Source organism: Schistocerca gregaria, chromosome 4, assembly GCF_023897955.1.
Source record: "Schistocerca gregaria isolate iqSchGreg1 chromosome 4, iqSchGreg1.2, whole genome shotgun sequence".
In the NCBI taxonomy this organism is placed as follows: Eukaryota; Metazoa; Arthropoda; class Insecta; order Orthoptera; family Acrididae; genus Schistocerca; species Schistocerca gregaria.
This window is the reverse complement of record NC_064923.1, coordinates 313383324-313408573: the sequence shown is the minus strand read 5'-3', so window position 1 is coordinate 313408573 and position 25250 is coordinate 313383324. Positions and strand designations below refer to the sequence as shown.

Genomic DNA, 25250 nt, shown 5'->3' with positions numbered 1-25250 from the left:
GACTTCAAAATAAAACTACAATAGGCCCAGAAGGAAGTGACTTCAGGCTAAGTCTGAGAGACTTTAGACTCGGCAGATGGTCACCCGTTAACCTAAGCCTAAAGCCACCTCACACGGGACGAGGTAGCTAACGCTGACGTGGACGCGGACCGAAAATCCAGCTTCACGAAACACTGCGCCTTCGTGACATGGGACTTGTTAGTTAACGTGATTCGCGACTGTTTAAGTCTCCAGCGGCAGTCTCTTATCTGGCTCGCAAACCACACAGTCTGGCTACGAAAAAGGACGCGCATAAAATTCGTACGCTAGCTATATTAACACGCAAATTTCCTCCCTTGTCTATAGGCTAGTCATGTTGTTCTCTCTGTAATACACATAAATAAAATCTTCAGTACCCATTAATATATCATAGGGTTAAAAGCAAAGTTCCGTCTCCAGTCAGTAAGGACATCAGCCTACAACTGAGGTACAAAAGTCATGCGATACCTCCTAATATCGTGTTGGACTTCCTTTTGCAGCAACTCGACGTGGCATAGACTCAACACGTCGGCGGACGTCCCTTGCAGAAATATTGAGCCATGCCGTCTCTGTGGTCGTCCGTAATTGCAGAAGTGTTGCCGGAGCAGGATTTTCTGCACGAAGTAACCTGTCGATTGCGTCCCATAAATGTTCGAGCGGATTTATGTCGGGCGATCTGGGTAGCCAAATCATTCGCTCGAGAACTGTTCAGGATGTTCTTCAAACCAACTGCGAACGGTTCTGGTGCAAAGACATGGAGCATTGTCATTCACAACAATTCCATTGTTTGCGGATACGGAGTCATTGAATGGCTGCAGATGATCTCCAAGTAGTCGAACATAACCATTTCCAGTCATTGATCTGTTCAGTTAGACCAGTGGACACACCTCACTCATTACAGAGCCATCAGCAGTTTGCAACGTGCCTTGTTGGCGACTAGCATCCACAGCTTCGCCGGTTCAGCGCCAAACTCGAACCTATCAGCTCTTACCAACTGCTCATCTGACCAAGTAACGGTTTTCCAGTCGTGTAGGATCAAGCAGATACGGTCACGAGCCCAGTAGAGGCGCTGCAGGCGAAAGGTTTAAGTAGTTCTAAGTTCTAGGGGACTGATGATCACAGATGTTAAGTCCCATAGTGCTCAGAGCTATCTGCTATCGGGAAATATGCGAATGCCGTGGTAAGAAGTGTTAGGAACATGTAGACAGGGAGAATTCATTCAGTCGACCTGTGTGCTGAGAACAGACAAAACAGCAGACTAGTGAATTTTGACCAGGGCTAGACAGGGTCCGCCCGCGTCGTCTAAAAAACGTCTGTCGGCTGTTGACGCCCTGCTTTGCTTAGTATATATAGAAAGTAAAGGGACACTAATGAAACGACAAAAAGCATAAATCGTCCAGTAATGAGACTGTTGGAGACCAGTCCCTTCTGCAGACCAGAAATGGCGTCTCCTATGATCCCTCTGACAGTACAGAACAAAGCTCTTGTGAAAAAAGTGTTCTGAACCGAATATGCAAATGGACACGAATAATTTATTTCATGTTAGCGAACGAAGCTCCACGGTACACGATCAGCGCAAGTGTCGATGCAGCGACATCGCCACGTACAATAGTTGTCACAAGAGTAGATACTCGGACTCTCAGAAGGAAGGCTTGCTTAACTCTAATGTTGTAGATGTATACAGATTAACAGTTGCAAGTTTATGAATTTTGTTAATTTCGCGTGTCACTGAACCGCATACCAATCTAACTTCTGCGCTACTCTGACCAGGAACTACTTGATGTCGTAACATTTATTTTCGATAATACACCGTGTGAAGAGGAGTAAGTCTTATCATTACTTTATGAAACGCTTTTGGGACGCACAGTACCACGAATGGTTTGTCAATGTTTTTAAGGTTTGGGTAATAATGAAATTTAGTATTTTGTAAAATATTGTTCGATCCAACGTTATAATGCACGTGTGTTATTTCAAATGATTATAATTTTACGAACATGTTATTGTCTATTTGTGATTTGCTGGCTAGGAATCTGAATTAATCACTTGTGCCAATAATAACGGCCTCCCGGTTTCTAACGACGCCACTGGCGTTCCACTGGCCCGCTCGCTTCCGGAGCCGGAGCGGCGCGGCCTGTGGCAGATAGGCGCTTGCTGCACCGGACTGCGCTCCGGCGCGGCGCTGGCATTAATTCTTCCGGGGACGGAAATCCAGGAGGCTGCGCCGTCAGCAGCCCGCTGGCGGGTTATCGGCTGCCTGCCAGCTCATTCGCCGCTAACTCAATTTCATTCCGCCACTGCTACTCGCTATAAGGCGACCACAAGGGGACTTCTTATTTCCCTCCTCTCTCTGCGACTCCTCTTCATCATCCTTTTGTGAGCCAGTCGTTCGCCACATAATCGCAGGAGAACACGTGAAACCATTCGCCGTGGACCTAAGTTACTGCCACGCTATTACTATATGAGTATAATACCTTACGGATATATTTTTTGTTTTCGGTCACAATATTTTTATTTTCTAATTACTGCACTTCGCGTCCCGAAGCTACAAATTCAAGGACGGTAGAATAATGGACGTTACATGTTCAGTTTTTCACCTAACAGTAACCGAACGACGCAGTTGTTAGTTTTACGGGAAAACTGTCTCAGACGGAATTAATGGGAGAATTCTTATGGAAACTAGAGAAATAAAGTATTGTAGCATATTAGCTGCGTTTGACCACATACCATTCATCTTCTGCATTGATGAAAAACCGCCATACTTGCATTTACGTTCTTAACAATATAGCGTATTTATGATAGTTCTGCACGGCTCGAATAACGCAGATGTAATCTATGTTAAGTGATGTGATGCGATGAATTTAGATTATTTCTATTTATATACAATAAAGAAATAAAAAATAGAGGAATGACAGTTTTATTGTACATACTTAACAGTAGGGAGAAGAAACAGGTTCACACGACACATCCTGATGGTAGAATACGTGTTTTTTGTGGGAGTGAGTGGGGGGGGGGGGGGGGGGGGGAGAGCTGTAGAGGGAGACGGAAGGTGGACTACAGGAAGTAACTCCAAATGCATGCAGGTGCAGGAGGTGAAGTAATGGACACATCCATGCCCGAGGCAGGATTCGAACCTGCGTCCGTAGCGGTCGCGCGGTTCCAGACTGTGGCGCCTAGAACCGCTCGGCCACCCGGCCGGCTTTCTGGGTACAGTAACGATTAACCTCTTTTCACTATAATTATCCAACTGAATTAGTTTCGGCCTTTAACCACATACACATTGACGAGAAGTCAAGCTGTGGCTTTTCCTCCTTCAACTGATGCACGTTTCTTAGAACGTAGCAAGATGACTCAAAGCGAATAAAAAATAAATGAACTTGACGCTATGTTATTAGTACGTTCAAATTCATTTGCATCGGTCTGGGTGGATTCCTATACTGTTAGTTTAGCTGATTCACCAATGTTTGGAAAACGCACAATACTTTGCTTTCGCATAGTAGTGTAACGTTTCGTAAAAGTATCAAACAGTGTGTAGGTGTTAGGATATCGCTGGTCTTTATGAAGCTGTCAGGTCTGCCTCAAAAATATGGGTAGAAAATCGTCAGTAAAGACCTCAACTACCCACTAATTATTATCGATGTTTCTCAATTAACCCGTTTTTAGAGTACATGTCATTACACAGTTTCTGTTGCAGTTTTAGTTGCTCAGAAACGCGAGGCAACTGACAGGCATGTTGCCACGGTAAATATACAGCGCGGAGGCACGTACTTGAAACTCTAGTGCGTGTCTGATGATGTGTAGTGTTCATCACAAGATCCGCTGCAGGCACTCGAGCCGTTCCGTCAGTTTGCTTAGCTACGTAAACATAACGTGGCAGAGCGGTTCGCGTGCATGAGTGATGTATAGTGTGCATTGCATTGAAGTATTCGCTTCAAGCATGTGTCTTCATGTTGCCTTTTTCTTTTTTTTAGCTATAATATGCAAATAATTATGCTCTTACTTTTTGTCTCGGTTTTGGCTCATAAGGAACAACGGGCTGCCATTCCTCCCAGAAGCTCGGACACCTCATTGAAAGTGCCTTCAGTAGAGTTCAAGGTGTCATAAAGACGAAGGGCGGACGCACCCCATACTAATGTCCAGTAATAGGTGTCCGAATTCTTTTTATCGGATAGTGTAGGCTCAGTCGTAGCTAAACCACGTGGCAGACATGGGTTTATTGGCGGGATGCAGGGGAAACACAGGCTACAAAGGAGACCACATAGAAAAGACTTGTCGTCCATCTTCGTAGAATACTGGCGTATTGTGGGACTAGGGCTACCAGTTGTTATCGAATGTGTGAAGAGAAGGGCAGCACGAATGGTTACGGGTTTGTTTGACCATGGAAGATCGTCATGGAGATGCCGAAGAAGCGGACACATGAAGATACATGCCAGCTATCCGGAGAAAACCAGCAATTGAGGCAGGAGGAACTCCCGATAGTTGGTACATTGCTAAGGACGCTCTACCACGCTCTTTACCGTGTCTTGCGTAGTATTTACAGGGTGTGTCATTAAGAACATATGTATTACAAAGTATTATGTTATTAAAACTATCGATCGCGTCGCCACGGCTCGGTCATTGGCGGAACGAATACATTGTGTAGTTTACATTCATTGGGGCTAGATATCAGTTGTGTGTGCTTGGTTCCCTTCACATGTTGCAAAATGGTTACTCATCATCAGAAATCAGAGGTACCAAATTGATCACCGGCCGGTGTGCCCAGGCGGTTCTAAGCGCTTCAGTCTGGAACCGCGCAACCGCTACGGTCGCAGGTTCGAATCCTGCCTCGGGCATGGATGTGTGTGATGTCCTTAGGTTAGTTAGGTTTAAGTAGTTCTAAGTTCTAGGGGACTGATGACTTCAGATGTTAAGTTCCATAGTGCTCAGAGCCATTTGAACCATTTTTTAACCAAATTGATCCAGAATGAGAGTTTTACTTTGCAGCGGAGTGTGCGCTGTTATGATACTTCCTGACAGATTAAAACTGTGCCGGACCGAGACTCGAACTCCGGACCTTTGTCTTTCGCGGCGAAAGGAAGAGGTCATGAGTTCGAGTCCCGGTCCGGCACACATTTTTAATCTGCCAGGAAGTTCCGTACCAAATTGATCCTCCGAATGGATGAGACATTCCCAGATGGTATCGACAATTTGTAGACACAGACTGTGTATGTAAAGGAATGAGTCCTGGCTGTCCTCGTGTTTCCGACGAAAATGCCGCACGAATTCGAGCCGCTTTCCAACGAAGTCTCTCGTCTTCTTCCTGTGGTGTTTCATGAAAGACAACAGCTACGCACTAACACTACCACATAACTTAGAATAGTTAAAGAACTGGATCCATACTGCATAACATCAACGATGATTGACATGCTTACCCAAGCATGGGAGGAATTCGAGTGTCGATGTGCTATTGTTCGTGTCGCTGGTGGACGACATTTTGAAAATCTGTAATTTAAGCCTAGGAGATCCGTAAATGTACGTATTGTATTGTATGTTAACCGGGGACCTAGAAACGACGGAGAGGCTCCGTCCCCGCCGCAGCCGCAGTGGTCCACAACCCCACGACGACTACTGCAGTCCGCTTCACCCCTCTGCCGCCCCACACCGAACCCAGGGTTATTGTGCGGTTCGGCTCCCGGTGGACCCCCCAGGAAATGTCTCACACCAGACCAGTATAACCCCTGTGTTTGCGTGGTAGAGTAATGGTGGTGTACGCGTACGTGGAGGACTTGTTTGCGCAGCAATCGCCGACGTAGTGTAACTGAGGCGGAATAAGGGGAACCAGCTCGCATTCGCCTAGGCAGATGGAAAACCGCCTAAGAACCATCCACAGACTGGTCCGTTCACCGGATCTCGACACAAATCCGCCGGGCGGATTCGAGCCGGGGACCAGACGCTCCTTCCCGCTCGGAAAGCCAACCGGGCGGGCTGTAAATGTACATCTACATCTACATCCATACTCCGCAAGCCACCTGACGGTGTTTGGCGGAGGGTACCCTGAGTACCTCTATCGATTCTCCCTTCTATTCCAGTCTCGTACTGTTCGTGGAAAGAAGGATTGTCGGTATGCTTCTGTGTGGGCTCTAATCTCTCTGATTTTATCCTCATGCTCTCTTCGCGAGATATACGTAGGAGGGAGCAATATACTGGTTGACTCTTCGGTGAAGGTATGTTCTGGAAACTGTAACCTATTTCCTTTGTTTTCGGATTGAATTTCCTTAGGATTCTTCCAATGAATCTCTCTCTCACTTTACCGACGATCAACTTTATATGATTATTCCATTTTAAATCACTCCTAATGCGTACTCCCAGACAATTTATGGAATTAACTGCTTCCAGTTGCTGACCTGCTAAATTGTAGCTAAATGATATGGGATCTTTCTTTCTGTGTATTCGCAGCACATTAAACTTCTACATTGAGATTCAATTGCCATTCCCAGCACCATGCGTCAATTCGCTGCAGATCCTCCTGCATTTCAGTACAATTTTCCATTGTTTCCATCTCTCGATACACCACAGCATCATCTGCAAAAAGCCCCAGTGAACTTCCGATGTCATCCACAAGGTCATTGGTGTATATTGTGAATAGCAACGGTCCCATGACACTCCCGTAGGCACATCTGAAATCACTCTTACTTCGTAAGACTTCTCTCCATTGAGAATGACATGCTGAGTTCTGTTATCTAGGAACTCTTCAATCCAATCACACAATTGGTCTGATAGTCCATATGCTCTTACTTTGTTCATTAAACGACTGTGGGGAACTGTATCGAATAACTTGAGGAACTCAAGAAACACGGCATCTACCTGTGAACCCGTGTCTATGGCCCTCTGCGTCTCGTGGACGAATGTCTTCCAGTTTAATAAATGTATGTGTTCAAAATACATGTATTATTTTTGAGACATCCTATATTTAGATGTCAATGTGAATGCGAAATTGCTCTGTGGCAGCAGTCCTTGGCTTAATTTGCACTTTATCTCCCCTGTCTATACGCGGATAATCTAAATGGCTCTGAGCACTATGGGACTTAACATCTATGGTCATCAGTCCCCTAGAACTTAGAACTACTTAAACCTAACTAACCTAAGGGCATCACACAACACCCAGTCATCACGAGGCAGACAAATCCCTGACCCCGCCTGGAATCGAACCCGGGAGCCCGGGCGTGGAAGCGAGAACGCTACCGCACGACCACGAGCTGCGGACGCGGATAACCTCATTACATACCGTGACAAGATCCACAATTCTACATCCCTTTGAAAATCTGTTAAATATCACTTAAAAAATAGTTGCTTCAGCGTCCATTACTCACGCACTGCGTGGGGCGGAGTGCGTTGGAACTGTGAGGCGCAGTGCGCTTCATTCTGGCACTTTTCCGGCGGCAGAACGTCGACACCGTGGGCAGCACCACGTCTGAGAAGACGCAGGCCCTCGCAGGGGGCAGCTTCCGCAGACAAACAATATTGTCGGCGCGCGTCCGCAGAGATGGTGCGGTAACAGGGTTAGGCCTGGGGCGGCGTGTGGCGCCCGGCCTCCTGGCTGCTGGGCTGTCTCCGCAGCTGCCGGGAGATTTACTGCGCGGCCGCCACCGCTATATTGGAGCTGCGCGCTGGCTTCCTGCAGACCCTTCGCTCCGCGTCTGTCGCCGCCGGCCGCCTCCAGGGAGCGGCTTGTCGCCTGTGATGTGCGCGCACTCTATTTCTGCCGCGTTGGCTGCACTGCGGGTCTGCGTCTTCAGTCTTCCTCCCACTTCCGCAACTGACATTTCACAACGTTCCATTTGTCATCGTTTGGGTGACAGTTACTTTGCCCAAGTGCAGGAGGAGCTACGGACGGAAGTCTCCAGACAACTGTCGACGTTTACGGCGTTTACAAAAAAAAAAAAAAGTGAAGTAGAAGAGTGAGTCAAAATATTGTAAAATGTGCAGATGATATAGTGCGTAAAAATTAAGTTGTTTGCATTGGGTGAGAATGTGGAATTAAAGTTAATATAGGAAAGATAAAACTCATTAAAAAATCTAGATATAGTTTGCACTCAAATGTAAGAGTGTGTGATCAAACAATGCAGAAGAGTGGCACCGTATGGGTCTCAAACATGGACACTAAGAAATATGAACTGAAAATATTCAGGGGGCTTTCGGACATGATGATGTCGGGGAAGGACAAAAAGTTATACAGGGTGTTACAAAAAGGTACGGCCAAACCTTCAGGAAACATTCCTCATACACAAAGAAGGGAAAATATGTTATGTGGACATGTCCGGAAACGCTTACTTTACTTGTTACAGCTCATTTTATTACTTCTCTTCCTATCACATTAATCATGGAATGGAAACACACAGCAATAGAACGTACTAGCGTGACTTCAGACACTTTGTTACAGGAAATGTTCAAAATGTCCTCCGTTAGCGAGGATACATGCATCCACCCTCCGTCGCATGGAATCCCTGATGCGCTGATGCAGCCCTGGAGAATGGCGTATTGCATCACAGCCGTCCACAATACGAGCACGAAGAGTCTCTACATTTGGTACCGGGGTTGCGTAGACAAGAGCTTCCAAATGCCCCCATAAATGAAAGTCAAGAGGGTTGAGGTCAGGAGGGCGTGGAGGCCATGGAATTGATCCGCCTCTACCAATCCATCGGTCACCGAATCAGTTATTGAGAAGCGTACGAACACTTCGACTGAAATGTGCAGGAGCTCCATCGTGCATGAACCACATGTTGTGTCGTACTTGTAAAGGCACATGTTCCAGCAGCACAGGTAGAGTATCCCGTATGAAATCATGATAACGTGCTCCATTGAGCGTAGGTGGAAGAACTTGGGGCCCAATCAAGACATCACCAACAATGCCTGCCCAAACGTTCACAGAAAATCTGTGTTGATGTCGTGATTGCACAATTGCGTGCGGATTCTCGTCAGCCGACACATGTTAATTGTGAAAATTTACAATTTGATCACGTTGGAATGAAGCCTCATCCGTAAAGAGAGCATTTGCACTGAAATGAGGATTGACACGGTGTTGGATTAACCATTCGCAGAAGTGTACCCGTGGAGGCCAATCAGCTGCTGATAGTGCCTGCACACGCTGCACATGGTACGGGAACAACTGGTTCTCCCGTAGCACTCTCCATACAGTGACGTGGTCAACGTTACCTTGTACATGAGCAACTTCTCTGACGCTGACATTAGGGTTATCGTCAACTGCACGAAGAATTGCCTCGTCCATTGCAGGTGTCCTCGTCGTTCTAGGTCTTCCCCAGTCGCGAGTCATAGGCTGGAATGTTCCGTGCTCCCTAAGACGCCGATCAATTGCTTCGAACGTCTTCCTGTCGGGACACCTTCGTTCTGGAAATCTGTCTCGATACAAACGGACCGCGCCACGGCTATTGCCCCGTGCTAATCCATACATCAGATGGGCATCTGCCAACTCCGCATTTGTAAACATTGCACTGACTGCAAACCCACGTTCGTGATGAACACTAACCTGTTGATGCTACGTACTGATGTGCTTGATGCTAGTACTGTAGAGCAATGAGTCGCATGTCAACACAAGCACCGAAGTCAACATTACCTTCCTTCAATTGGGCCAACTGGCGGTGAATCGAGGAAGTACAGTACATACTGACGAAACTAAAATGAGCTCTAACATGGAAATTAAGCGTTTCCGGACACATGTCCACGTAACATATTTTCTTTATTTGTGTGTGAGGAATGTTTCAGAAAGTTTGGCCGTACCTTTTTGTAACACCCTGTATGCAGTGTCATTATGCTTAAATCTAACTAACCTAAGGACATCACACACATCCATGCCGGACGCAGGATTCGAACCTTCGACCGTAGCAGTTTCCCGGTTCCGGACTGAAGCGCCTAGAACCGCTCGGCCACCGCGGCCGGCGACGAAATAAATATCAACAGAAGTATTGTCAGTTGAGGAAGAAATTGAAGATAAACACATATTAAATAAGACATCTGTATCGGATACTAAAGAAGGACGGACAAACTCTGCAGACCACCCGTATACACCAGCCATCGTGCAAAACACAACTAATCATGATAATGGAGTTGCTAATGAATATGTTTTAAACATATTGTGTATAAATTAAAACTTACTACATGTTGCCGTCGTCACTGTTGCTGTCTTCAATCCGAAGACTGGTTTGATGCAGCTCTCCACGCTGGTCTGTCATGTGCAAATACGACTTTCATCTCTGAATATCGACTGCAACCGGCAACAATTTGAACCCTCTTGCTGTAGTCCATCTTTGGTCTTCTTCTACAACGTTTAGTCCCCACTCATTCCTCCATTCTCACATCAGCTATCTCTTGATGCATCAAAATGTGTCATATGAACCCACCAGTTCTTTTAGTCAAGTCGTCCCATGCAAATATTTTATCTAATTTTCAGTTTTCTAAAATTTCTTTTTTATTCTTGTCTGTATTGCGTATATAATGAAGCGTCAAAGGAACTGCTGTAGGCACGCGTATTCAAATATGGAGATATGTATACAGGCAGATTATGGCGCTGCGGTCGGCAACGCCTGTATAAGACAAGTGTCTGGTGCAGTTGTTAGATCGGTTACTGCTACTACAATGGCAGGTTATCAAGATTTAAGTGAGTTTGAACGTGGTGTTAATAGTTGGCGCACGAGTGATGGAACATAGTATCTCCGAGGTAGCGAGTAAGTGGCGATCTTTCCGTACGACCATTCCACGAGTGTACCGCGAATATCAGGAATCCCGTAAAACATCATATCTCAGATATCGCTGAGCCCGGGAAAAGATCCTGTAAGAACGGGACCAACGACGACTGAAGCGAATCGTTCAGCGTGACAGAAGTGCAATCCTTCTGCAAATTGCTGCAGATTTCAGTGGTGCTCCATCAAGTGTCAGCGTGTGAACTATTCAAGGAAATGCTTCCTGAGCAGAAAGCCCACTCGTGTACGCTTGATTACAGCACGACACAAAGCTTTACACCTCATCTGTGCTCGTCAACACCGACATTGTACTGTTGGTGATCGGATGATGGTCGGACGAGTCTCGTTTCAAATTGTATGGAGCGGATGGACGTGTACGGGTATGGAGACAACCTCATGAATCGATGGACCCTGTGTGTCGTCAGGGGACAGCTGGTGGAGTCTCTGTAATGATGGGGGGCGTGTGCAGTTGGACTCATATGGGACCCCTGATACGTCTAGTTACGACTCTAACAAGTGATGCCTACATAAGAATCCTGTCGGGTCACCTACATCCATCTTGTACATTGTGCATTCCGACGGACTTTGAGAATTCCAGCAGGACAATACACACCTCACACGTCCAGGATTACAACACAGTGCCTCCAGGAACACTCTTCTGACTTTAAACACATCCGCTGAAACATAAACATAAACATTATTGAGCATATCTGGGATGCCTTGCAGCCTGCTGTTCAGAAGAGATCTCCACCCTCGTCGTATTCTTACGGATTTGTGGACAGACCTGCAGGATACTTGGTGTCTATTCCCCCCAGAATTTCAGACATTAGTCTAGTGCATGCCACGTTGTACTGCAGCACTTCTTCGTGCTCGTGGGGGCCCTACACGATATTAAGCAGATTACCAGTTTCTTTGGTTCTCTAATCTAATACAAGTTTCACTTTCATATAAGATTACACTTCCTGCAAATACTTTCATCAGGAAAGACTGTCGAATAGTTAAATTTATATTTTATACTAATCAATACCCTATTTTTGAAAAGTTTCTAGAGCTATTGTAAGTAAGGATTTTATATATTTTTTACTTGCGCCATCATCATCTGTCCAAATAGTAAAACGTATCTACTGTTTTCAGTTCCTTATTTTCTAACCTAATTTCTTCTGCATCACCTGATCTAGTTCGACTGTGTTTATTGCTTTTGTTTGACTTTCCTTGGTATTTATCTTATATCCTCTCTTTAAGACATTACTGTATTCCTTACGTTGAACGTATTTCCCAATTCGATTACTGTCTCTGGTAGAATTATATTGTCATTATCGAAGCTTAAAGTTTTCATTTTTCTCCTTAAATTCAGTTTCCAAATTCCTCCCTGATTCACTGTTTGCTCTGTGTACTGATTAGATAACAAGGGAATGATCTTCAACCTTGTATCACTCTGTTCTCCGGTACTGCTTCCTCTTCGTACCCTTCCAGTCTAACAAAATTAAACCATGATTGCTTCGGTGAATCAGGGGTTGCCAGCACGGTAGTTCAACGTTTTCGGTCAGGGGAGTGGCCTTCTGCCGTAATAAGAAAACCGAGTGAAGTTCTCATCGACAGTATTTGAAAGAGGGCGTACGACATTCGCAGAGAACCACTGACGGCATGACGGCGAAGGAACACTCCGAAATAAAGAAGATAACAATAAAAAATAAAAGTGTTAGACCACAAAGGCGAAGGTCTCCGGTTCGATCCCTGGTGAATCCAGGATTTTTTTTTCTATCAGTGGTAACTTCTTTCACCTCTGGGAATATGCGTTGATGTGAAAAATTCCGATTTGCATCGTGGTTCGGAATCTACGTTTAACAGCATCTTTCTCTATAACTGGCTGAGGAGATCAGTTCAGAACTCGGATGAAGGTAACGGCACACCACCCCCAACAGGACCATCCCTAGTGAAGGATTGTGGTGTTCAAAACAATCGTGGGACTGATGACTGTTTTACTTTTTACATCAGCACAAAAAGTCGTGGATTTTTTGCTACTAGATGGTGAGAACAAATGAGGTGCAGAACCGTTACGGATGACCAGATCATCGGCACTGTTATCACATTTAAGGTACCTGGCAAGTGCCATCGGCTAACGTTCTGGGACACAGGTGGCGGTCCTCATGATGTCCTTAGAATAGTTAGGTTTAAGCAGTTCTACGTTCTAGGGGACTGATGACCTCAGAAGTTAAGTCCCATAGTGCTCAGAGCCATTGAACCATTTTTTGTGCGCCGGCCGCGCCGCGTCGCGTCGCGCTGACAGGCTGCGACTGTCGGCGGCTGTTGCTCCTGCCTGATGCGATGCGATGCGATGCGATGGTATCACAGCCGCTGTTCGTCCGACCGGTTCCGCTCTGCTCGGCACGCAAATTAGCCGGCTCGTTACTAGAGACGTTCTGCTGATTAGCGGCGCCCTTCCCGCCACAGCCTCTTGCCGTTCTCTACGCCCCGCATCTCGTTGCTCGTTACACTACAGGACAGGTACATCACATCAATACAGGCAGCCAGCCGCTAAAAAGTTTCAGTTTTTCCTGCAGTCGAATGTAGTGATGTCATTTGTAATTATTTCAATAGTTTTTCGATTGCTTTGGTTTATCCGCCATTTCCTTCCATCCTTGACCAGTCTCTTAATCACTTCTTACTTGCTAAGCCCGACTGTTTCAATTTTGCTAATCGTATCTTAGAATTCCTGTAGTTTTTACGTTTTCGTCAGCAGCTTAATAACACTGCTCACCTTTCTTTTGATCGTAGCCTCCTTTCTTCCTCTGTTATTTATAGATACGCGCCAGTGCTTTCTACAACCATTAAGCAATTTCTTAAAATTCCCACAACCGTTCTGGTTTTTCTGCTTTTAAATTCCATTAGGTTTCGTTTCTAAGCAAGGTGCACCGCTGGCGCTCCTTAGCACCTTGCCCATTATTCACTTTTCCATTATCAATGCGCTGGCCTGCTTCAGGTTCTCACGTATCTTTTACACCGATTTCTTACTTCCAACGATTTGTTCAAGCAATATATAAGGAACTATGAGCCTCGATTGCGGTAATGAAACCAACTTTACCTAGGTTTCAACCCAAATAATTGAGCCTTCTTCAGAAGATATACCTGAATCTATAATTTGTCTAAGAGTGCATCGTCTAGAATTAAAACTAAAACAGCCTGAATAGGAGTAGTCACATTTTAAAAATGCGGTACATAAGTACTAAGTCAACACCAAACTTATTTCTAGACCATGCCCTCGTAGACAAATTATAGATTCAGGTATATCTTCTGAAAAAGGCTCAATTACTTGGGCTGAAACCTAGGTAAAGGTTGGTTTCATTACCGCAATCGAGGCTGATAGTTTCTTATATACTAGATTATCACGATTGATGACTGTGCTGCAATGTTGAAAGTACAAAAATTTATTCAAGCATTTATTCTTTATCACGATTCTCTTATGTTCTGTTGATCTCTCCTCAGTGCTGTTGTCTAAGTCTCTTGAGGATTTCCAAATTTTGTACACGTACTGGGTGATAGTTATTAAAATATATGAAAAGAAGACGTAAATTAGTTACAAACTATAGCGTGCACACACTTAATTCAACATGGAAACGTCACTACAGATATTCGGATTAAGGTTATGACATATTCGATGTGCCAGCCATAATTGGCGGTGATATTGCGCAGACGAAAAGCGAAATTTTGTATGACCCGCTGAAGTGTCGGAAACATGGATGCTGTCGATGACCTCCTGAATAGCTGTTTTCAGCTCAGCGATACTTTTGTCTATAATATAGCTCCACAAAAAGGAGTCGCATGTGTTCCGATCTGGAGAATATAGTAACCAATGGGGAACCCTTGCCAGTGGCCTCTTGGTGCCCCAGAACCAGAATACGGTCCCCAGAGTGCTTCTGTGCGACATCAAACACTCTCCTCCTTCGATGGGGGTCGAGCTCCGTCTTGCATGAACCACATCTTCTAGAAATCAGCGTCACATTGGACAACAGGCATGAAATCATCTTCCAAAACCTTCACATTCCGTTCTGTAGTCACCGTGCCCTCAAGGAACATCGCATCGATTATTCCGCGACTGGATATTGCACAACACACAGTCATGAGTTGAGGGTGAAGAGACTACTCGATCGCGAAATGCGGTATCTCAGTCCCCCATGTGCGCCAGTTTTGCGTATTGACGGACCCATCCAAATGGAAGTGGGTTTCGTCGCTAAACCAAACCAAGCAAGCGCAAACTAATTCCTATCATGCCCCGCGGCCACCCGTGCAGTTTGAAAGTCCTAACGCAAACCGTTCAAAAGTTATTTAGTATAGTTCAATAATTGTTAGCCTGTATCTCAGTTTTTTTGCTTCACTTCCTGGTGCTGTTAGTAGGTATTTTGAATTTTAATGTACCTTTTGTGTTTACTAACTCGCAATAAAAGTGTATATCCCCACCTGCGTATGACTTGTAGTTCATTATTTATTCTTTGCCCCTTTCTCTTACTGTTATGGTATATTGATAGCGTCTTCCGCATATGAAGTTGTAAATACTTCTGTAAGGTCTTTTTGGAAAGTACTTTTGCAGAGACTTTTTGAAATCTGTCGACGAATCTCTTTTATCAGTCTCGCCTTCAGCCCCAAGTGCTTGCGACGGGAACTTATAAATGTTTTATACGCTGTTACTGCGTTTTATGTGTGTATTCCATGTTTCTTTTATCATTAGTTGCTGCAATAATGACGGCATCATGTCTGTGCCTGGTTAGATAAAAAAGTTGTTCAGCTGGCTGATTAACTACATAACCGAAAGGCAAATTTATGAAGATAAACCATTTACGTCACGTCCAAGTTTATGATTACTTCACTAATTCTTTTAAATTCAAATTGAGTCCGTCTGTTGTCCTCATCTGACTCTACAGTTTTCCATAAAATTGCAACTTCCTATAATTCAGGCAATGATTTATAGGTCAGTATTTTTCATACCAAGTTTACTTCTGAGCAGAGGGAATTCCGATAACTGCTTTGCTGAATGTGTGTATCCTTAACTGCTGTCCACAACTTCGAGCCTATTTCTGGTTTGAAAACATTTGAAACTTACGGATCTGTGTACGCCAAAGACAGAGAGAGTGGAGTTGGGGGGAGGGAGATTTCTGAACTCTTTCTAGTCATTACTGATAACTTTGGATCATAAGCTAACGATGGTAGCAGCTTATGCATGGTGATGCTTTGAATTACTACATAAGCTGCTCCTATAGTGAGAATTGGAACAATCATTCGGCCAGTTATTGCTTGTATTTACTTTAGAGACAGTGGTTTTTCGCTGGTGTTGATTGATTCTCTTTTCAGAGGCAGCGATACACGAATCCGTAAGTATGAAACGGTGCCAAAAACTTTGCGAAGGTGGAGAAATCCACCACCAACTATAGTATCGAGGGAAAGCTTCTAGATTTCAAGAGTAAGCAAGGATCAATAAGAAAGAACGTCTGCATTTCAATCGTTCCTCCTTTCTGGTAGTTTTCGTGAAACAGCCGCAGCTGAAGCAACATTTTCTGTGAGGAGAACCGTGAACATGGATTGCAAGGGCAATTGAGGATGACGCCTCTTTCATACGTCAAATGCACCTATTGTGTCAGCTTTCCTACTAGATGATCTGAGCACAATGGAAGATGCGCGGCATGTATCCAGTTCTAGCTGCTGCTGACGTCATTGGTAACATCGTCCGATAGCTGAACATTCTGATTCAGATGCTTTCATTTTCCTGTCAGACGTTCGCTGTGCGCAGGGCTGTATTGCTGTTCTATCTATTCTGTTGACAGGCCACGATGATTGGCCCGATACGACGGTGTCAGCGTAGGAGCCACTGAGTTATCAGTTACACGGGGCTCAGTTGCCGAATGCTGAGTTCTCGGAGAGTACGTTAAAGAAGATGTTGCGTGTATTGCTGAACTATTTATGTAACGTACTTCATCAAAGCTCCTTGTTGTACTTAACTGAACGTCAGATTTGATGGGCTGTAGAAGCTGTACAAATTATGCAAAGAATAAGGAATGCGTTCTTCAGACTCTAAGGAAAACAAAGTCCACAGAACGTTCAGAATGTACATTCTTCCCGAGTATTGCAAACGAAACATACTTAGTCGCTGAGTCAGAGATTCACAACCTGGTGGGGGCGCCCTAAGGGGCAGGGGGAGGGGGGGGCGAGCTTATCGTAAAGAAAAAAAGTACTATTCGAAAACTGATCTATTTGCTGAAAGAGAAGAGAAGCAAAATATATTTTGACACAGTAACAAATGAAAATTCCCGTTTACACTGATGTAATGTGCTTATAAACACGACTGTATCAATCATGCGCAGTTCATTTAATAATTATATTTTCAGTGCAAATTAGAAATAAGATTTGTAATTGTTAGTAACTCCCTTGCGCATGGTTTGCAGAGCAAATTTCTTCGAAGTAGGGTGTAATGTATTTAGCTGAGATTTATGTTACTTATTGAAGAAAACCAAAGCAGAAAATCAAGTTTCACCAAGTAAGGATGTTGAAAATGGTAGTAGTATACGAATTGCTCTTTTTTTCCAGTGCAGAAATCTCAACAATGCATCCTGCCCAAAATTCAAAGAGCGATTTATTACTAAATTGTCTTTTGATTTTACCACTTGCCCTGAAGTCCGTGAAGATTTCTTCTTTGGCAGTTGAGAGGTCTTCGGGTGTATTTTTGCGAGATACCTGTAAAATTGGATCGCGTATACTGAAAGGCCGAGAAACGCTGGCCTAAGGTGTGTGCACTCTGGAAGCAACTTCAGCGAAGATCAGAGAGCTAGAGCTGCATTGCATGTATGACGTACGTCAAGGAAGTTCACGCCGTTCATGCGAAATGTTCCTCTTACTGGCCAGCAGCTATTTCCGTACTGAGAGTTCTTTTCGCCGCAGTTCGCTCCTGGAAGGTTCGCGGAACACAGACACAGTTGAAGAACGTTGATGCTAGGAAGAGGTCAACAACTATCGAAGCCTTCGTCTGGAAAGATTTATGGGAACCTAGAAATGCCCTTACCATGATGGTTGTAGTACCGTTCCTTTTCCAATAAAAGCACAGTGTTTAAAAGTAACGCGCCATTTCTCTCCCTGCAAATTGCCTATCCGGAGCCCATGAGTTGATGAAACAACTGATTCGCAGGTCGGAAGTCGGGAGCATACCATATTCTGTAAAACCATACATGTCAATGCAGTTGTAGATATTCTTTTACTTTGACAGAGATTCTTGATCAGCTAGTATGTTTCAGTATATTTTTTCTCTTCAAATAATCCATTACCTGATAAATCATTTGCTTTTTTAAGTCTTTAGCATATGAAATAATATTTAATATTCGTGGGAGAATCATGCCTTGTGGCTGGTAAATATAAGTTTATTCGCATGTTTCCTGAAATCATCGTGTGAAACAAAAGTTTGTTGTGGAGCGTAATCCGTCTGAAACACTCAGCTTAGCTACAGCTGCGCCAATAACTAAGCAGTCATGAAAAAATAGAGCTCAACTCTTTGGTATTGACATGCCGTTGGATGTATTCGTCCCTGTACCAAGCAACTGCCGTAGAAGAACAGCCCTTTGTTATTAAGCAACTGTTCAAATAAATCGTTGAGTCATGTGTGGCTGATTGGACTGGAATACTAGAATTGTCATTGGAGTAGCTGTATAAATTAAACATGGATATAGCAGCAAGAACCACTTCTCGTCCATCTCCTCCCCATCCCTAACACGCACACGCACGCACGCACACACACACACACACACTGCCCCCATCGCTCCTACCTTGCCAGTACTTCCCAGTACTTGCGTCCTCGCTACACAATCCGGTTTCCCCACACTTCACTCGCTGAAAACAAAGTGTATCCACACGGCTACTGGCTCGCGGACAGAGTAATCTGCAGCAATTACGGTGTCTAAGAAGCGGCCACTGCTACTGGCGACCGTGGCAGGCACCCCACGCAGAGGCGGCGGCGTTGTTTTAGATTCAGATGGTATGCACAATTAGTGAATCCCGGTCGCGGCGCCGGCGTGATTAAGTGGGAGAGCGGACGCAGACCGCTCCGCGTGCCAAAGTTGCCGCTAACGAGTCCATCTTCATTAATAGCCGCGCCGCGAGGAGCACACTCGCCGCGGCTCCTCCGTGGCAGACATGTCGATGGCGCTGAGCGGACGCCTGCGAGTCATTACAGCCAGCTCCTCGGCGCTTCAGGGAGCGAGCGGACGCGTACCCAGAGATCTGTAGTCAGTGCTACGAGCTACATATTTTACTTGCGGGTAAGCTCCTGGGTAGTAAGTAAAGTGTCAAACCTGGCAGATGGTGGAAGAAGTCGAAATAGAATAATCATAGTTATGCTGAAGCTTCTACTTGAGAGGCATACGGGGGAAAAAGTTATTCACCCCAGAAGACACCGTGTCTAGACATGATAACGGCTTCAGTTTGACGAGTAAGAGAGCCCATAAGTTTTTTCGGGTACGCCACAGTCAGCCGAAACCTCTCATTTATCACTCGTTCCCGTAAGGCTTCCAAATTGCGGAGATGGTGATTGCTACGTTCAGTTCACTGTTCCAAATGATACCAGACATTTTCAGAGGGATTAAGAGCTGGTGATAGGGGGCCACTACATATTCAGTAGGGTGTCTCTGTGTTAGTCTAGCCGGCTGGAGTGGCCGAGCGCTTCTAGGCTCTTCAGTCTGGAACCGCGAGACCGCTACGACGCAGGTTCGAATCCTGCCTGGGGCATGGATGTGTATGATGTCCTTAGGTTAGTTAGATTTAAGTAGTTCTACGTTCTAGGGGACTGATGACCTCAGATGTTAAGTCCCATAGTGCTCAGAGCCATTTGAACCATTTTTTGTGTTAGTCCAACCGAGACAGCAGGCGTGCAGCCATCTTAACACGGCTGTTGTGTTCTTGGAAGACCAGAGAGTCCACAGCATACTCAAACTATGTAAAAGGAAGGGCAACACTTTCTCGCCAAGATTGTTGCTATAAACATTCTGGCGTATGTTCACGGTGACCTGAATGAGTGGACCCAAGTCGTGGTACGAAAAACACGTCAAAAGCATCACAGAAACACCTTACACATGAACTACACCAGTGTTTCCTAATCTTTCTGAGGCCATTACGCATGTGTGCAATCAGATATTCGCCCCCCCTCTCCTCCCCATCCGTATCCTCGCTGATATGAGTTATACCTCAGTTCATCATTCGACAAATATTGTTTGCGCTATCGCAACTATATGTATGAGGATTCTGGCACAGCTTGTCACATTTTCAGCCAGTCATTAGATTTATTTTATTCGTTGTATTCTGGCAAGGGACAAATTTTGGACATAATGTTTACGCTACTTCTACGACCAAACTGTCTAGGCAGATGTGTGCAGACATTACTCCATATTTTGAGAATGTGTTGTTACGGACCAAAAAGAGACAAAAAAGACTAGTAAACTTGGGCTTTAAAACGCAGACCTTAAGAACTATAAGTGCCTGTTCATCTTCGCTACTGTGAACCACATCTCTTCTACTGCAAGCTCTTTACTGTTACGAATGAACGACGTACAGAATGCATTAAACAAATGAGGACACATTTCTTCATTACTATCCAAGGGTCCAGCATGCAGTAAACATCTGTTAGTGTTGTACTGTAAACCGTTTTCGCAGTTCTGGCTACGTGCACCGCATAGTTGTAATGGAACGAATTTGTGTTTCGATATGCGTGTGAAATGCTTTACATTGTAGTTTTACCTTTGCAGATATCAGCATGATAGTAGACTATAATTCCAAACAGGAAATGCCACACATGATTTTCTGCCCTGGCGTAGCAAACAGAAATAACCGTTGAGCCGTTTCTCGTGTGAAATAATAGGCTTCCATTATCGTGGTAAGGGCAAACGTAAAACTACAATATACAATGAAAGCATTTCGCAGATTTATCAAAACACAAACTAGTTTCATTAGAAATAAGGTATGCGCTGCACCTACCCATAACTTTGATTAATGTTTACAGGAACAACACTAGCAGATGTTTACAGTATGCTGTATGAATGGATAATAACAAAGAAATGTGTCCTCATGTGTTTACTACATTCTGTAGGTCGTTGATAATAGCACAGAGCTTGCAGCAGGAGAGATGCGTTTCACAGTAGCGAAGCTGAACAAGTGCACATAACTCTTAAGGTATGGCTTTTAGAGATATTTTCTTCATGTTTTGGTCCATATTACCACCTCTCAAAGTATGAATACCATTTCAATAGCCTGTGTGTAAGCATCACGTGTGCAAGCTACCTTCGTTTGCTGCGTCATGTGGAGCCACAACCTTCAGTCGGCGGGTCCAGAGCATGAGAGTGATCGTTCCCGTCTTCAGCGACATGTATGAGGTTAATCACAAATGGTAAGAATAAATTTTTATTTTAGGTACACTTGTACTAAATGGTTCAATATTTCATAATGAATTCAGTGGCGGCTGATAACTACACATTCGCAATTATAGGGTGTTTAAAAAATGACCGGTATATTTGAAACGGCAATAAAAACTAAACGAGCAGCGATAGAAATACACCGTTTGTTGCAATATGCTTGGGACAACAGTACATTTTCAGGCGGACACACTTTAGAAATTACAGTAGTTACAATTTTCAATAACAGATGGCGCTGCAAGTGATGTGAAAGATATAGAAGACAACGCAGTCTGTGGGTGCGCCATTCTGTACGTCGTCTTTCTGCTGTGAGCGTGTGCTGTTCACAACGTGCAAGTGTGCTGTGGACAACATGGTTTATTCCTTAGAACAGAGGATTTTTCTGGTGTTGGAATTCCACCGCCTAGAACACAGTGTTGTTGCAACAAGACGAAGTTTTCAACGGAGGTTTAATGTAACCAAAGGACCGAAAAGCGACACAATGAAGGATCTGTTTGAAAAATTTCAACGGACTGGGAATGTGACGGATGAACGTGCTGGAAAGGTAGGGCGACCGCGTACGGCAACCACAGAGGGCAATGCGCAGCTAGTGCAGCAGGTGATCCAACAGCGGCCTCGGGTTTCCGTTCGCCGTGTTGCAGCTGCGGTCCAAATGACGCCAACGTCCACGTTGTCAAAGGCTTGGGGTAATTTCATTCAGAGGCTACGCCATATTATTGCTACGCATGGTGGATATGTGGAAAATATCGTACTATAGACTTTCCCAGACCGCAGCGCCATCTGTTGTTGACAATTGTAACTACTGCAATTTCGAAAGTTTGTCTGCCTGAAAATGTACTGTTGTCCCAAGCATATTGCAACAAACGGTGTATTTCTATCGCTGCTCGTTTAGTTTGTATTGCCGTTTCAAATATACCGGTCATTTTTGAAACACCCTGTATATATCTCGCAAATGGCTGGTGCGTTCACGGATACAGCTTGTTGTGTACATTCACTCGTGTCGCTTCTCGCTATTAATTCTGTTACGTACTGTAGACATAATGTAAGGGTGACAGTCATTGAAATATATGAAAAAAACGTGAATTTGTTACAAACTACGGCGTGCACACATTTTATTCAACATGTAAACGCCACTACAGGTATTCGGATTTAGGTTATGACATGTTCGGTATGCCTGCTATCATTGACGACGATGTGGCACAGATGAATAGCGAAATTCTGCATGACCCTCTGATGTGTCAGAACATCAATGCTGTCGATGGTCAGCTGAATGGCTGTTTTCAGCTCAGCAATAGTTTTGGGGTTATTGCTGTACACCTTGTCTCTAATGTAGCCCCACAGAAAGGAGTCGTATGTGTCCAGATCCGGAGAGTATGGCGGCCAATCGAGGCCCATGCCAGTGGCCTCTGGGTACCCCAGAGCCAGAATGCTGTCCCCAAAGTGCTCCTTCACGACACCACACACTCTCCTGCTTCGATGAGGTCGAGCTCCATTTTGCATGAACCACATTTTGTCGAGATCAGGGACAGTTTGTATAATGAGGCTGAGATCATCTTCCAAAGCCTTCACATTCCATTCAGTAGTGACCGCGTCATCAAGGAATTTCTCACCGATTATTCCGGGACTGGACAGTGCACACCACTGTCACCCGTTGAGAGTGAAGAGACGTCTCGATCGCGAAATACGGATTCTCAGTCCCCCAAATGCGCCATTTTGCTTATTGACGAACCCATCCTAATGAAAGTGAGCTTCGTCGTTAAGCCAAACCGAGCATGCGCAAAATAATTCCCATCGTCCCCCGCGGCCAACCGCGCAGTTTGAACGTCGTAACACAAACTGTTCAGAAGCTATGATGATTTTATTTCATATAGTTCACCCTGTATAAGAGGTTGAATGAGTTGCTAGCAGTTAGCAGTCCACTGTACTGGACTGGATAACGGAATGACGTGGCACAGTGATTAAGTCACCGACAGGTATTCACGAGGAGCAGACTCATCTATCTCTCTCTCTCTCTCTCTTCCCGCCATTCTCACTTACGGTATTCTGCAGTTTCCTTAAATCGCCAAAGGCGAATACTTTGTATTCATCATCATTTAAGACTGGTTATGCCTTTCAGCGTTCAGTTTCGGGCATAGTCCCCCTTATAAAATTCCTCCATGATCCCCTATTCAGTGCTAACACTGATGCCTCTTCTGATGTTAAACCTATTAAACTTCCTGGCAGATTAAAACTGTGTGCCCGACCGAGACTCGAACTCGGGACCTTTGCCTTTCGCGGGCAAGTGCTCTACCAACTGAGCTACCGAAGCACGACTCACGTCCGGTACTCGCCAGGAAGTTTCATATCAGCGCACACTCCGCTGCAGAGTGAAAATCTCATTCTGGAAACATCCCCCAGGCTGTGGCTAAGCCATGTCTCCGCAGTATCCTTTCTTTCAGGAGTGCTAGTTCTGCAAGGTTCGCAGAAGAGCTTCTGTAAAGTTTGGAAGGTAGGAGACGGATACTTGCCGAAGTAAAGCTGTGAGTACCGGACGTGAGTCGTGCTTCGGTAGCTCAGTTGGTAGAGCACTTGCCCGCGAAAGGCAAAGGTCCCGAGTTCGAGTCTCGGTCGGGCACACAGTTTTAATCTGCCAGGAAGTTTCATATCAGCGCACACTCCGCTGCAGAGTGAAAATCTCATTCTGTTAAACCTATTACTTCAAAATCATTCTTAACCGAATCCAGGTACCTTCTCTTTGGTCTACCCCGACTCCTCCTACCCTCTACTGCTGAACCAATGAGTCTCGCGAGTAACCTTGCTTCTCCCATGCGTGTAACATGACCCCACCATCTAAGCCTGTTTGCCCTGACTGCTACATCTATAGAGTTCGTTCCCGATTTTTCTTTGATTTCCTCATTATGGACACCCTCCTGCCATTTTTCCCATCTACTAGTACCTGCAATCAAATGGTTCAGAGCACTATGGGACTCAACATCTTAGGTCATAAGTCCCCTAGAACTTAGAACTACTTAAACCTAACTAACCTAAGGACAGCACACACACCCATGCCCGAGGCAGGATTCGAACCTGCGACCGTAGCAGCCCCGCGGTTCCGGACTACAGCGCCAGAACCGCACGGCCACCGCGGCCAGTACCTGCAATCATCCTAGCTACTTTCTTATTCGTAACCTCAACCTTATTGATAAGGTAACCTGAATCCAACGAGCTTACGCTCCCGTACAACAAAGTTGGTCTAAAGATTGAACGGTACACATATCATTTAGTCTCGGTACTGACTTCCTTCTTGCAGAAGAGAGTAGATCGTAGCTGAGCGCTCACTGCATTAGCTTTGCTACACCTCGCTTCCAGTTATTTCACTATGTAGCCATCCTGTGAGAATATGTATCGTAAGTACTGGAAACCGTCCACCTGTTCTAACTTTGTTCCTCCTGTTTGGCATTCAATCCGTTTATATCTCTTTGCCACTGACATTACTTTCGTTTAGGAGTGGTTCATGGTGTGGGTTCCTGTTGTCATGTCCTACTTCATGAGCCACGGGCAAAGTATGAGTGGCCAAGTAAGTGGTCCCGACAGTCAGGATACCAGTTACTTTGGAATAAGCCTGGGCATCTCGGACATATTCCGAGTCGTGGTCACCCTTGTGCTCAGACGGCAAAGACTACCAAATCCACCGGTTAGTCCCTCAACCGTTTGGGGTAAAACTCAATGGGACCCGAGCAAGTAAGGCTAGCAACTTGCTTCCCTGGTACTTTAAATATGATGCTGGCAACAATCAGAGCTATACTTTGGATTCAGACTAGAATTTTTACCTGAATGTCGCTGGATGACTCCAAGCAACACGTTGGAGGAAGATTTACAGTCATCTTTCTTTGTGTTCTAGGCGTTCAAAATAAAGCTACAGAAGAGAAAAAAGAAGTTGGGAATTTCGCGGTGGGAATTTGCTCTCGTGAGCGACCCCGTTGGCGCGCGAAGTCTGATATGATGAACGGTCGGCGGAGCGATGCGCGCGCCGTTTATTTGTGACTGCGGTGTGTTTGTAAAGCGAGGCACAAAGCGCGGTGGCCGCGCT

The 25250-nt window shown here is 45.0% G+C and overlaps 1 protein-coding gene and 2 non-coding genes across 3 annotated transcripts in view; 2 read left to right on the top strand and 1 right to left on the bottom strand.

Moving 5' to 3' along the window:
• LOC126365880 (inactive tyrosine-protein kinase 7-like) overlaps positions 1-25250 on the top strand; it is a 457269-nt gene that overhangs the window by 109412 nt on the left and 322607 nt on the right. The gene's annotated exons all lie outside the window — the stretch shown is intronic.
• On the bottom strand, positions 23416-23490 carry Trnas-cga (transfer RNA serine (anticodon CGA)). Its single transcript has one exon. It is a non-coding gene; the product is annotated as a tRNA-Ser (tRNA).
• On the top strand, positions 23722-23796 carry Trnas-cga (transfer RNA serine (anticodon CGA)). The gene has a single exon. It is a non-coding gene; the product is annotated as a tRNA-Ser (tRNA).